The 12,921-nt window shown below is 45.8% G+C and overlaps 1 protein-coding gene across 1 annotated transcript in view; it reads left to right on the top strand.

Moving 5' to 3' along the window:
• The window catches only part of LOC140194843 (uncharacterized), a 73,999-nt gene extending 68,687 nt beyond the window's left edge, over window positions 1-5,312 (top strand). Inside the window, exon 3 of the transcript XR_011885299.1 lies at window positions 5,272-5,312. The gene's annotated coding sequence lies outside the window, so the exon portion shown is untranslated. The remainder of the gene's footprint in view (window positions 1-5,271) is intronic.
• Window positions 5,313-12,921: the final 7,609 nt, after the last annotated feature.

Below are 12,921 nucleotides of genomic sequence, written 5' to 3'. Positions count from 1 at the left end.
CGGTAGTTTCATATTGTTGTGGGTAACGCAGGTGGGATTTTACATTTATAAACGGATTTCAATGAGCTTTGATTATTCTCTCAGGGATTCCCGTTCCATCATAATAAAGACAGCAGGAATGCTGCAGGTTCTTAGCTCCTGCACCAACACGTGTATTTACGCCATAACGCAGAACAAATTCCGAGAGGCACTCAAAAATGCTGTGAAATATCCACTGAATCGGATTTTGAAATCCATGAAACGTGAGAAATAAATGTTGTAAAGTATTACAATTCAGCTACCTGTATGCTCCTATCGTGTACACCCAGTTTTCCGATCCCCACTTGTGGGCAAATGGAAACAATGTGATGACCACAGTTACAAAAGTAACGCGCGACATTCTGGAGATCCTCAAAACGGGAAAGAACACACGGACAATATCAGAGTGCCATTGAAATGACTCGGCCCGAAACATATTTCCATGGTTCAAGGTTGTCTTCTGAGTTCCTCCAGCGTTTTCTGTATGTCGCTGGACAGTTACCAAACGGCTGCTTACAGCTTATACCGACAGCATCACTGGCCTCAACATCCCAGCGAAATACCCTTTGCACCTCACCTCCATCCCCGATTAAATCGAGCTAGATGCGAACTTGTAACCCGTGCTTTCTGGTTCTGTTAAAACAGCCTTATATCGGAGTATGATTTCGGCTGCATCAACCACTCCTGCTCCCGTATTGCCCATCTTTCCGTTCACCCTTTTCTTCCTTTTCTCTATCTGTAGCTCTCTTTCTGACTGCAACTTGTACTGGCAATAACTGAATTGCAAGGGAGGAAGAGAGAGAGACACAGGGGGTAGAGAGAGAGATAGAGTGAGGGAGGCTTGGTGGGAGAGGGCTCGAGGGAGAAAGACCAAGAGCGCGAGTGAAAGAGTCCGAGAGGAAGAGGAAGACAGAGAGAGAGAGAGAGAGAGAGAGAGAGAGAGAGGAAAAGAGAGAATATGGAAGAGAAAGAGAGAAAAATAGATTAATGTTGTGAACCCAAGAACAAGAGACGCTGTGAATTATCAAAATAAGATTAGCATATTGTGTGATTCTACTCTGTAGCAACATGACATTCGGCTGTGGCGGCAAGGAGCCGACTCTGAACAAAGATCAAGCGAATAATCGATGAAAACAAGAGTCTAATGGATTGCAAATGAGAAACCAAAACATGATAATCCATGGAACAATTGCTCAGTTAATTTTGAATTCACACAAACCGGTTGTTGAAGAGTTACTCAAATCAAACAGGAACAGATTATTGGTTGTATAGTTAGAATGCTGACGAGATAAGAGACGTTTGTCTTCAGATATATCCGTTCGAGATAACGCTTAATTGAAAAATCCTTCTTTAAGCCCTTCAGTCATTTATAGCAGTGTGGAAGCTCAGAGGGATCGTGATATGCAAGTCCATAGATCCCTCAAATTTTCCTAACAAGTTAATAGGTTGGTTAGGAAGGTTATTGGCTTAAGAAGTAGGAACTCTGGGTTAGTGATCTCGGGATTACCTCCGGAGTCACAGGCTCGAGAGGTCAGAGATGCTAAAAGCGTATGTGCATGTGTGCTTAACAATCTGTACAGGAGGAAGGGCAACATCTACCAGATAATTGGGCTATCTTCCAGGACTGGTGGGACTTGTGTAAGGATTATGGGTTTTATACTTTTAAAAGGGAGCAGGTATGATATTGTGGCCATCACTGAGACGTGGCTAAAGGATGCATGTCTCTGGGAGCTGAACGTCCAAGGATACACGCTGTATCGGAAGGATAGGAAGGTGGGCAGAGGGGGAGGCGTGGCTTTATTGGTAAGAAATGATATTAAATCATTAGAAAGAGGTGATATAGGATCGGAAGGTGCAGAACCTTTATGGGTTGAGCTAAGAAATTGCAGGGGTAAAAGGACCCTGATGGCAGTTATTTATAGGCCTCCAAACAGCGGCAGGGATGTGGACTACAAATTACAACAGGAAATAGAAAAGGCTTGTCAGAAGGGCAGTGTTATGATAATTGTGGGGGATTTTAACCTGCGAGTGGATTGGGAAAATCAGGTCGGCACTGGATCGCAAGAGAGAGAATTTGTAGAATGTCTGCGAGATGGCTTTTTAGAACAGCTTGTTGTTGAGCCCACTAGGGGATCGGCTGCACTGGATTGGGTGTTGTGTAATGAACCGGAGGTGATTAGAGAGATTGAGGTGAAGGAACCCTTAGGAGGCAGTGATCATAACATGATTGAGTTCACTGTGACATTTGAAAAAGAGAAGCCGAAATCTGATGTGTTGGTATTTCAGTGGAGTAAAGGAAATTATAGTGCATTAGAGAGGAACTGGCCAAAGTTGACTGGAAAGAGACACTGGCGGGAAAGACGGCAGAGCAGCAGTGGTTGGAGTTTATGTGAGAAGTGAGGAAGGTGCAAGACAGGTATATTCCAAAAAAGAAGAAATTTTCGAATGGAAAAAGGATGCAACCGTGGCTGACAAGAGAAGTCAAAGCCAAAGTTAAAGCAAAGGAGAGGGCATACAAGGAAGCAAAAATTAGTGGGAAGACAGAGGATTGGGAAGTTTTTAAAACCTTTCAAAACGACACTAAGAAGGTCATTAAGTGGGAAAAGATTAACTATGAAAGGAAGCTAGCAAATAATATCAAAGAGGATACTAAAAGCTTTTTCTAGTATATAAAGAGTAAAAGACAAGTGAGAGTAGATACAGGACTGATAGAAAATGATGCTGGAGAAATTGTATTGGGAGATAAGGAGATGGCAGAGGGACTGAACGAGTACATTGCATCAATCTTCACTGAGGAAGACATCAGCAGTATACCGGACACTCAAGGGTGGCAGGGAAGAGAAGTGTGCACAGTCACAATTACAACAGAGAAAGTACTCAGGAAGCTGAATAGTCAAAAGGTAGATAAATCTCCCGGACCAGATGGAATGCACCCTCGTGTTCTGAAGGAAGTAGCTGTGGAGATTGCGGAGGCATTAGCGATGATCTTTCAAAAGTCGATAGATTCTGGCATGGTTCCAGAGGACTGGAACATTGCAAATGTCACTCTGCTATTTAAGAAGGGGGCAAGGAAGCAAAAAGGCAATTATAGACCTATTAGCTTGACATCGGTGGTTGGGAAGTTGTTGGAGTCGATTGACAAGGATGAGGTTACAGAGTACCTGGAGGCATATGATAAGATAGGCAGAACTCAGCATGGATTCCTTAAAGGAAAATCCTGCCTGACAAACATATTACAATTTATTGAGGAAATTACCAGTAGGCTAGACAAGGGAGATGCAGTGGATGTTGTATATTTGGATTTTCAGAAGGCCTTTGACAAGGTGCCACACATGAGGCTACTTAACAAGGTAAGAGCCCATGGAATTACGGGAAAGTTACATATGTGGATAGAGCATTGGCTGATTGACAGGAAACAGAGAGTTGGAATAAAGGGATCCTGTTCTGGTTGGCTGCTGGTTACTAGTGGTGTTCCACAGGGGTCCGTGTTGGGGCCGCTTCTTTTTACATTGTACATCAACGATTTGTATTATGGAATAGATGGCTTTGTGGCTAAGTTTGCTGACGACACAAAGATAGGTGGAGGGGCCGGCAGTGCTGAGGAAACGGAGAGCCTGCAGAGAGACTTGGATAGATTGGGAGAATGGGCAAAGAAGTGGCAAATGAAGTACAGTGTTGGGAAGTGTATGGTTATGCACTTTGGCAGAAGAAATAAACGGGCAGACTATTATTTAAATGGGGAAAGAATTCAAAGTTCTGAGATGCAACGGGACTTGGGAGTCCTTGTTCAGGATACCCTTAAGGTTAACCTCCAGATTGAATCGGTAGTGAAGAAGGCGAAGGCAATGTCAGCATTCATTTCTAGAGGAATAGAGTATAGGAGCAGGGATGTGATGTTGAGGCTCTATAAGGCGCTGGTGAGACCTCACTTATAGTACTGTGGGCAGTTTCGGTCTCCTTATTTAAGAAAGGATGTGCTGACATTGGAGAGGGTACAGAGAAGATTCACTAGAATGATTCCGGGAATGAGAGGGTTAACATATGAGGAACGTTTGTCCACTCTTGGACTGTATTCCTTGGAGTTTCGAAGAATGAGGGGAGACCTCATAGAAACATTTCGAATGTTGAAAGGCATGGACAGAGTGGATGTGGCAAAGTTGTTTCCCATGACGGGGGAGTCTAGTACGACAGGGCATGACTTAAGGATTGAAGGGCGCCCATTCAGAACAGAAATGCGAGAAATTTTTTTTTAGTCAGAGGGTGGTGAATCTATGGAATTTGTCGCCACGGGCAGCAGTGGACCAAGGGAGTGGGACTAAATGGAAGAATGGATCAGCTCATGATAAAAGTTCAGTATGGAAACAGACTATTTGGCCCATCTAGTCAATGCTGAGAAAACATATAACTGTCTAATGCAAGTACCTGCACCGGGACCATCACCCTCCATACCCCTACCATCCAGGCTCCTCTCCAAACTTCTTTTAAATGGTGAAACTGAGCTCATATTCACTACTTGTGCTGGCATCTCATCCCACACTCTCACGACCATTTTAGGAAAGAGCTTTTCCAAGTGTTCCCCTTGAATTTTCACCTTCCCCATTTACCCATGACCTCTGGATATCGTCCCACACAACCTCAGTGGAAAAAGCTGCTTGCATTTACCCTATGTATACCCTCATAGTTTTGTATACTTCTTTCAAATCCTCAAAGCAATGTGTAATTTCCTTGTTTATGTTTAGAGGCTTTTTTAGATGTATAAGATGATGAGGGGCATTGATCGTGTGGATAGCCAGAGTTTTATCCCAGGGCTGAAATGGCTAACATGAGGGGGCATAGTTTTTTGGTGCTTAGAAATAAATACCGAGGGGATGTCAGGGGTAAGTTTTTTACACAGAGAGTGGTGGGTACGTGGAATGCACTGCTGGCTATTTATGTGAGTGTTTCAGTTACTGTGGGGCCAGGGACCCATGCAGCTCAGTGGGAATGGGGTATAATACCAATGGAGAGAGTCAAACTGAGCCAGGTCACAGATTGGAGGTGGCAGAAATGCCACATTCTTATAGAGACGGAAAGAGCATTAGAGAATTTGATGGTCACTCCAGATACCAGCACTGTGCCCAGTTAGAAGATGATTTCTCTCTCCAACTTGTGTTGAACCTCACTGTAACAGTGTGATGTCAGATCACACCTTGATAACTCAAGTGGTCTCATCTGAAATGTTGAAATTGATGGATTTTGTAAATCTTTTTACAGGTTACAAATGACAAGGAATTTGTCTATGGGAATGTTGAACACAACACGCCAGTTTTGCTGTCTCTGTGCAGATGTTTAAGAAGTGGAGCAAAGGATTCACTCGATCATCCTTCCTGGTCAGACTCTGGGGAGGGATTCACTCAATCATCTGACCGACTGGCACACCCGTCATTTTACACAGGGGGGAGCCCATTCATCTGCTCAGCATGTAGGAATGGATTCAGTCCATCATTTCAACTGAAGGTACATCAGCAAGTTCACACTGGGCAAGGCCATTCACCTGTTCTGTGTGTGAGAAGGGATTCAGTCGGTCTTCCCACCTGTGGACACACCAGTCAGTTCACACTGGGCAGAGGCTGGTCATCTGCTGAATTTGTGGGGAAGGATTCCCTCGGTCATCTGACCGAATGGCTCACTAGCGAGTTCACACTGGGGAGCAGCTGTTCACCTGCTCAGGTTGTGGGAAAGGATTCAGTTGCTCACCTAACCTGAAGGTGCATCAGCGAGTTCACACTGGAGAGTGGCCGTTCACCTGCACAGTCTGTGGGAAAGGATTCACTTTGTCATCCGACCTACTGAGACACCAGTCAGTTCACACTGGGGGAAGTCCGTTCACCTGCTCAGAATGTGGGAAAGGATTCACTCAGTCATTCCACCTACAAGCACGCCAGTCTGTTCACACTGGGGAGAGGCAGTTCACTTGCTCAATTTGTGGGAAAGGATTCACTTGGTCATCTCATCTACAGAGACACCAGCAAGTCCACATTGGGTAGAGCCCGATCTCCTGCTCAGACTTTGGGAAAAGATTCTCTCAGCCAAATCAACCAAGTGTGCATCCCTGAGTTCACACTGGGGAGAGGCCTTTCACCTGCTGTGAATGTGTGAAGCAATTCACTCAGTCATCTAACCTTATGTAAGTCTCGCTTCGGCGAGCAGCTTAATACAGAGGGTGACAGCTCCCCAGCCTGGCCAAACTTAAGAAATATCGTTTGGGTGGATGCTGCACGATGTGTCCATTGCAGAGAGGCCATTACATTAGCAGTGAATCTTTACAGCACGTTACACTGGTGACACACTACTAGGTTCACACTGGGGAGAAAGTTTCAATAAACTGCATACTAGATATTTGTCCATCACTGTTGCTGAATGCAATTTCGAGAGTGACTGCCGGTGCTGAACTCTGCAATTATTGCTGCTGCTCTCCACACCCAGTTCTGCACCCTGGTCACTGGGCATGGGACGAGTTTCTTCTGCTGCATATTCACCTTTAATGGGACTGGAGTTTAATATTCTGGATCTGAGACCAATAAATCAGTTCTGTTTTAAACCCTGTCTCCAGTACATAGTGAATTTATAACACACCTAGTGTACAGTAGAGAGTCAACTCAGGCCGGCTGGACCCTGCCAGTGATTCAGTTCCACGACAGTCCTTTTAAATCCTCCCCTGTTGTTCCCCTCTCGCTGTCCCTGTGGGGATGGGTTCCAAACAGTCACCACTCTGTGGGTGAAGAAGTTTTCCTTGAATTTTCTGCAGACTGAAGAAGTCGAGCTGACTGCACTTCAGTCTGAGATGGTCTTCGCCCCTCTAATCTCTGGGCTGAGGAAGAATGACATTGTTAGTTAACCTCCTTATTCATAACTCATTTCCACATTATGGATCATTTACCCTGCTTCTAAAGGGTTGTTGAATACACCACTGTCCTCTGGTCTGTATTTCTTGTCATGATTGCATATGCACACATGGAGTGCTGAACTGATCATTTTTGATGAAAATATATACTTAAAAGTTTTATCTGGCTTGTGTGATTTTTTTAATGTGTGTTATTCCTCTTCCTCCGTCTGTCCAAGGTGGTGTTTGAGTGTAAATAGTCTTTTCAAAAGCTGTCATTTCAGTTCTTATTTATCTTTGTAAATTTTACTGATTGAAATAGGACCAAGCTATTTTCATTAAAAAAAAGTCAATATTGGTATTGATGGAAGTGTTTATTGCCTTTGTTGTATTTGTTAACTATTGAGCTCTGTTTAACAGGGTTTTTTTTAAGCCCTGATCTAAATTTTGTCAAAGGTTTTCCCTATCTCGGACTACTTTCTATATTCTTTGCTCCTTGATGCTCCAGATACGTGGGTATCAAGAGTTCCGATGAAGGGTCAAGGCCTGAAATGTTGATTCCCATCCATAGATGCTGCCTGACATGCTGAGCACCTCCAGCTCTTTGTGTGTAGTTCTCTGGATTTCTAGCATCTGCAGGTCCTCTTCATAGAGGTGTATAAGATGATGAGATGTATTGATCGTGTGGACAGACAGAGGCTTTTTCCCAGAGCTGAAACGGCTAACACGAGAGGGCACAGTGTTAAGGTACGTGGAAGTAGGTACACAGGAGATATCGGGGGTAAGTTTTTTTACGCAGAGAGTAGTGAATGCGTGGAATGGGTTGCCAGCGGCGGTGGTTGAGACAGAAACGATAGGGTCTTTGAAGTGTCTCCTGGACAGGTACATAGAGCTTAAAAAGATCGAGGACTATGGGTAAGTCTAGGTAGTTCCATGGTAAGGACATGTTCGGCACAGCTTTGTGGACCAAAGGGCCTGTATCGTGTTACAGGTTTTCTATGTTTCTAAGGTGCTGCACGCGAGGCTGCTTAACAAAATCACAGCTCATGGAATTACAGGAAAGATACTTGTATGGATCGAAGATTGGCAGACTGACAAGGGAGAAAGAGTCAGAATAATTTGGGCAATTCTGTTTTGCTGATGGTAACTAATGGTTTTCCGTAGGTGTCAGTATTGAGACCGTATCTTTTCATGTTAAATCTGAATGATATGGATGACGGAATTGATACCTTGGTGGCGAACTTTGCAGTTGATACAAAGATAGGTACGGGACAGGTAGTTTACAGCAAAGCGGCAGTCTGCAGAAGGACTTCAATAGGTTTACAGAACAGGCTAGGAAGTCGCTGATAAAAAACAATGTATGCAAGTGTATGGTCATGTACAACTGGCAGAAGGAATAAGGGTGTAGAAAAAAAATAAATGGGAGAAACTTGAAAAATCAGAGGTGTATATGTCATGGTCCGGATCGGGGTCCCTTTAAATTTACCTTGTTTATGTTACGATCCGGACCGTTGATTCCCTGTTTTCCCGTGTCCCTCGACTTTGGTGATTAGAGGCAATTAACACTTAGCTGAACCGGTAGTTTATAGTCCCCGGCTTTCAGCTGTTCGGGGCAGGAGCGTCTGCAAAGCCAACTAAGGTACGGTGTGCTGATGTTATCTGGCCGGAGGAAGCCTAGTTCCTTCCGAAGCGAGTGCCGGTAATTCGCCTTTTCCTCACCGGAGCAAACCTGTCCAGTTATCTCGTCAAAGCGAGCCTGCAAAGTTTCCTCACCGAGGTGGGTCCGTCAGTTAACCCGATGGAGGGAATCAAGAACGCTGTCTACTGTTTCCGGGTCGAGTCGAGAGCTCACCACTACCCGGAGGCTCCAAGTCAAGTTCTGGCCCTGGCGGCGGTCTAGCATCAAGTTAAGTCCTGGACGTGGCGGTCTGTGATTCCTGTCCTACCTCCTTGTCTGAATCCCTTCTCTGCCCCTCTCGCCTCTAGCCCTCGTCTGCAGCCCCCGCCTGCACTTTGGTCTAGTTCCATCACCGGAGCTAGATAGGTACTGTCTGGTGTTCATTTGTGTTGGGTTGGTCTTGTCTTGTCCTCGCCTCCGTGGGGTAGGTCAGGCTGTCTTGCGTTGCCCTGTGGAGGGTCAGGAGTCCTGGCCCTATGTCCTGTATCCAAGGAGGTGTCTTGACTCTGTTCTGTGTATGTGTCCATGGTTCCATGTACCTGCTCTCCTGAGACTGATGCTCTGTGTTCCCATGTTCCTCCTCTCCCTAGCCCATGTTGTGTCCTTGCCTGGTTCTGGGGTCTGAGCCTGAGGCAAGACCAAGGTACTGGGTCCTTACCCAGTCTCTGGCTCAGTCCATACCCTAGCCTCTTCATGTCTCCTCTAGTTCTGGGAGCCGATTCTGAGTCCAAGCCCAGACCCTTGGTCCCAGCCTAGTTGTAGTCCTGAGTCCTTGTCCAGATTGCTATTTCCTCCTTGTGCCTTGCTCTCCTGGTATCGAACAATAAACTAAATCTAAGTAACCTCACAAGCTGTGTCTTGCATTTGGGTCCACCCTTGCTCCCAAAACCCTCGCCACTGACAGTATAGGTAATTGGGAGTCCTTGAGCAGGAGTCCCTAAAGGTTTGCTTGCTGATTGAGTTTATTAAGGATAACAACTGTAATGTTAGCATATAAGAGCAAGGATGTGATACTGTAGCTTTATAAAGCATTAGTCAGATTGCTCTTGGTGTATTGTGAGCAGTTTCCGACCTCCTATCTGAGAAAAGATATGCTCGTATTGGAGTGGGTCTGGAGAAGGTTCATGAGAATGATTCCAGGAATGAAAGGGTTAACGTATGAGCGTTAGATGGCTTTGACCCTGTACTCGCTGGTCTAGAAGAATTGGAGGGGATCTCATTGAAACCAATAAATATTGAAAGCCCTTGACAGAGTGGCTATGAAGAAGATGCACCCTACACTGAGTCTGGAACCAGAGACCATGGCCTAACTATATAGGGCATTGACTGAGAGCAGAGATGAGGAGGCATTTCTTTACCAGGGAGTAGTAGATCTTTGGAATTCATTGCCATGGACGGTGTAGAGGCCAAGTCATTGAGTGTATTTGAAATGGATGTTCAAAGATTATGGGGAAAGGGCAGGAGAATGGGGTTGAGAGAGAGAATCAATTGGACATGAAGGAATGGCGGAGCAGCCTCTGTCTCTTAGCTCATGGCCTGAAGAAGAGGCTAGTGAGGTTGCATTAGGGTTAGGGTATTGTGAGGGTATCCGCACCTCGATTACTGTATTTGGTTTTGGTCGCTCTGTTACAGGAGAGAGGATGTCAAGCTGGAATGAGTGCAGAGGAGATTTACGAGAATGGTGCTGGTACTCGAGGGACTGAGTTCTGGAGAGGTTGGGCAGGTGAGGACTTCACACCTTGAAGTGCAGGAGATTGAGGCTGACCTTATGCAGGTGTTCCAAACCATGAGTGTACAGAAATAGGAAATGTGTGCAGTCCTTTTCTCCACTTTTGTGGAATCGACAAGCAGAGGGCACCAGTTTAAGGTGAGAGAGGAGTGATTTAATATATATTTGGATTTTCAGAAGGCTTGACAAGGTCCCACACAGGAGATTAGTGTGCAAACTTAAAGCACATGGTATTGGGGGTAAGGTATTGGTGTGGGTGGAGAGTTGGTTAGCAGACAGGAAGCAAAGAGTGGGAATAAACGGGACCTTTTCAGAATGGCAGGCGGTGACTAGTGGGGTACCGCAAGGCTCAGTGCTGGGACCCCAGTTGTTTACAATATATATTAATGACTTGGATGAGGGAATTAAATGCAGCATCTCCAAGTTTGCGGATGACACGAAGCTGGGTGGCGGTGTTAGCTGTGAGGAGGATGCTCAGAGGATGCAGGGTGACTAGGATAGGTTGGGTGAGTGGGCAAATTCATGGCAGATGCAATTTAATGTGGATAAATGTGAAGTTATCCACTGGTGGCAAAAATAGAAAAACAGATTATTATCTGAATGGTGGCTGATTAGGAAAAGGGGAGGTGCAACGAGACCTGGGTGTCATTATACACCAGTCATTGAAAGTGGGCATGCAGGTACAGCAGGTGGTGAAAAAGGCGAATGGCATGCTGGTATTTATGGTGAAAGGATTCGAGTACAGGAGCAGGGAGGTACTACTGCAGTTGTACAAGGCCTTGGTGAGACCACACCTGGAGTATTGTGTGCAGTTTTGGTCCCCTAATCTGAGGAAAGACATCCTTGCCATAAAGGGAGTACAAAGAAGGTTCACCAGATTGATTCCTGATATGGCAGGACTTTCATATGAAGAAAGACTGGATGAACTAGGCTTGTACTCGTTGGAATTTAGAAGATTGAGGGGGGGATCTGATTGAAACGTATAAGATCCTAAAGGGATTGGACAGGCTAGATGCAGGAAGATTGTTCCCGATGTTGGGGAAGTCCAGAACGAGGGGTCACAGTTTGAGGATCGAGGGGAAGCCTTTTAGGACTGAGATTAGGAAAAACTTCTTCACACAGAGTGGTGAATCTGTGGAATTCTCTGCCACAGGAAACAGTTGAGGCCAGTTCATTGGCTATATTTAAGAGAGTTAGATATGGCCCTTGTGGCTACAGGGGTCAGGGGGTATGGAGGGAAGGCTGGGGCGGTGTTCTGAGTTGGATGATCAGCCATGATCATAATAAATGGCGGTGCAGGCTCGAAGGGCCGAATGGCCTACTCCTGCACTTATTTTCTATGTTTCGAATAGGGATCCCAGGGGAAAATTATTAATCTACACTCCCTTCCGGTTCATTGTTTAACTAACTCGATGAGTGCACTCTCAGGTTGGAGGAGCAACACCTCATATTACCTCCGGGTAGCTTACAACCCGAGGGCATGAACATCGAGATCTTTAACTTCTACCTGCACCTTTTCATCAACGCGCACACTCGTCTCTGCCACTCTGCCTCCTCACTTCTCTCTTCTCCACTGCAGATCGTCTCCTGGTTCTTTCTTTTTTTCCGGTTGTCCGCTCTCCTATCCCATCAGATTCCTTCTTTTCCGCCCTTTGCATTTTCCACCTACCACCTCACAGCGTCTCTCATCTCCCACCTCCCCCACCCACTCACCACTCACCTTCACTCTTATCTGGCTTCACCGATCATCTACCAGCTTGGACTCTTTCCAATCCCCGCACCATCTTTTCTGGCTTCTCCCCACTTCCAGTCCCGATGAAGTGTCTCGGCAGGAAATCTTTGCTTTATCCCCCTCTATAGAAGTTATCTGACCTCCTGACTTCCTCCGACGGTTTGTGTGTGTTACTCTGCATCTCCAACATCTGCAGAATCTCACCGGGACAGAGTGCAGAATGTAGAGACTACATCAGGTCTCACTAATGTCGAGGAGGCCGCAGCTGGAAAACGGGAAACAGTAGATGACCCCAACAGGCACGATGTTGAAAAGTTGCCTCGTGGAAGGACTGTTTGTGAACTCTGACTAGTGGTGAGGAGAGTGGTTTGGGGCCGGGCTGGAACTACATCCACTTGCAGAGTTGGCTTCCAGCCCTCTACACTCCTCCTTATCACTATAAAGCGCTCCCTTTTGTGGACAAGACTGCCACTTGGTGGTGATTTGCCACAATAACATGACCCACGATTTGTGCACTCCATTGTCACCAGGTGGCGTTCTGTCGCAGTAATGCTGAGAGACAGAAATGTGACGCTGCAGCCTGCTGAAATGTTTATTCGAGATTCATAGAAACATAGAAAACTACAGCACAAGACAGACCCTTCAGCCCACAAAGTTGTGCCGAACATGTCCTTAACTTAGAAATTACTAGGCTTACCCATAGCCCTCTATTTTTCTAAGCTCCATGTACCTATCCAAAAGTCTCTTAAAAGACCCTACCATATCCACCTCCACCACCGATGCCGGCAGCCCATTCCACGCACTCACCACCCTCTGAGTAAAAAAAAAACTTATCTCTGACCTCCTCCCCAGCAGCTTAAACCTGTGTCCGCTTGTGGCAACCATGTCAGCCCTGGGAAAAG

This window comes from Mobula birostris, chromosome 3 (assembly GCF_030028105.1).
Source record: "Mobula birostris isolate sMobBir1 chromosome 3, sMobBir1.hap1, whole genome shotgun sequence".
Lineage (NCBI taxonomy): Eukaryota > Metazoa > Chordata > Chondrichthyes > Myliobatiformes > Myliobatidae > Mobula > Mobula birostris.
This window is presented reverse-complemented; position numbering and strand designations above follow the sequence as displayed.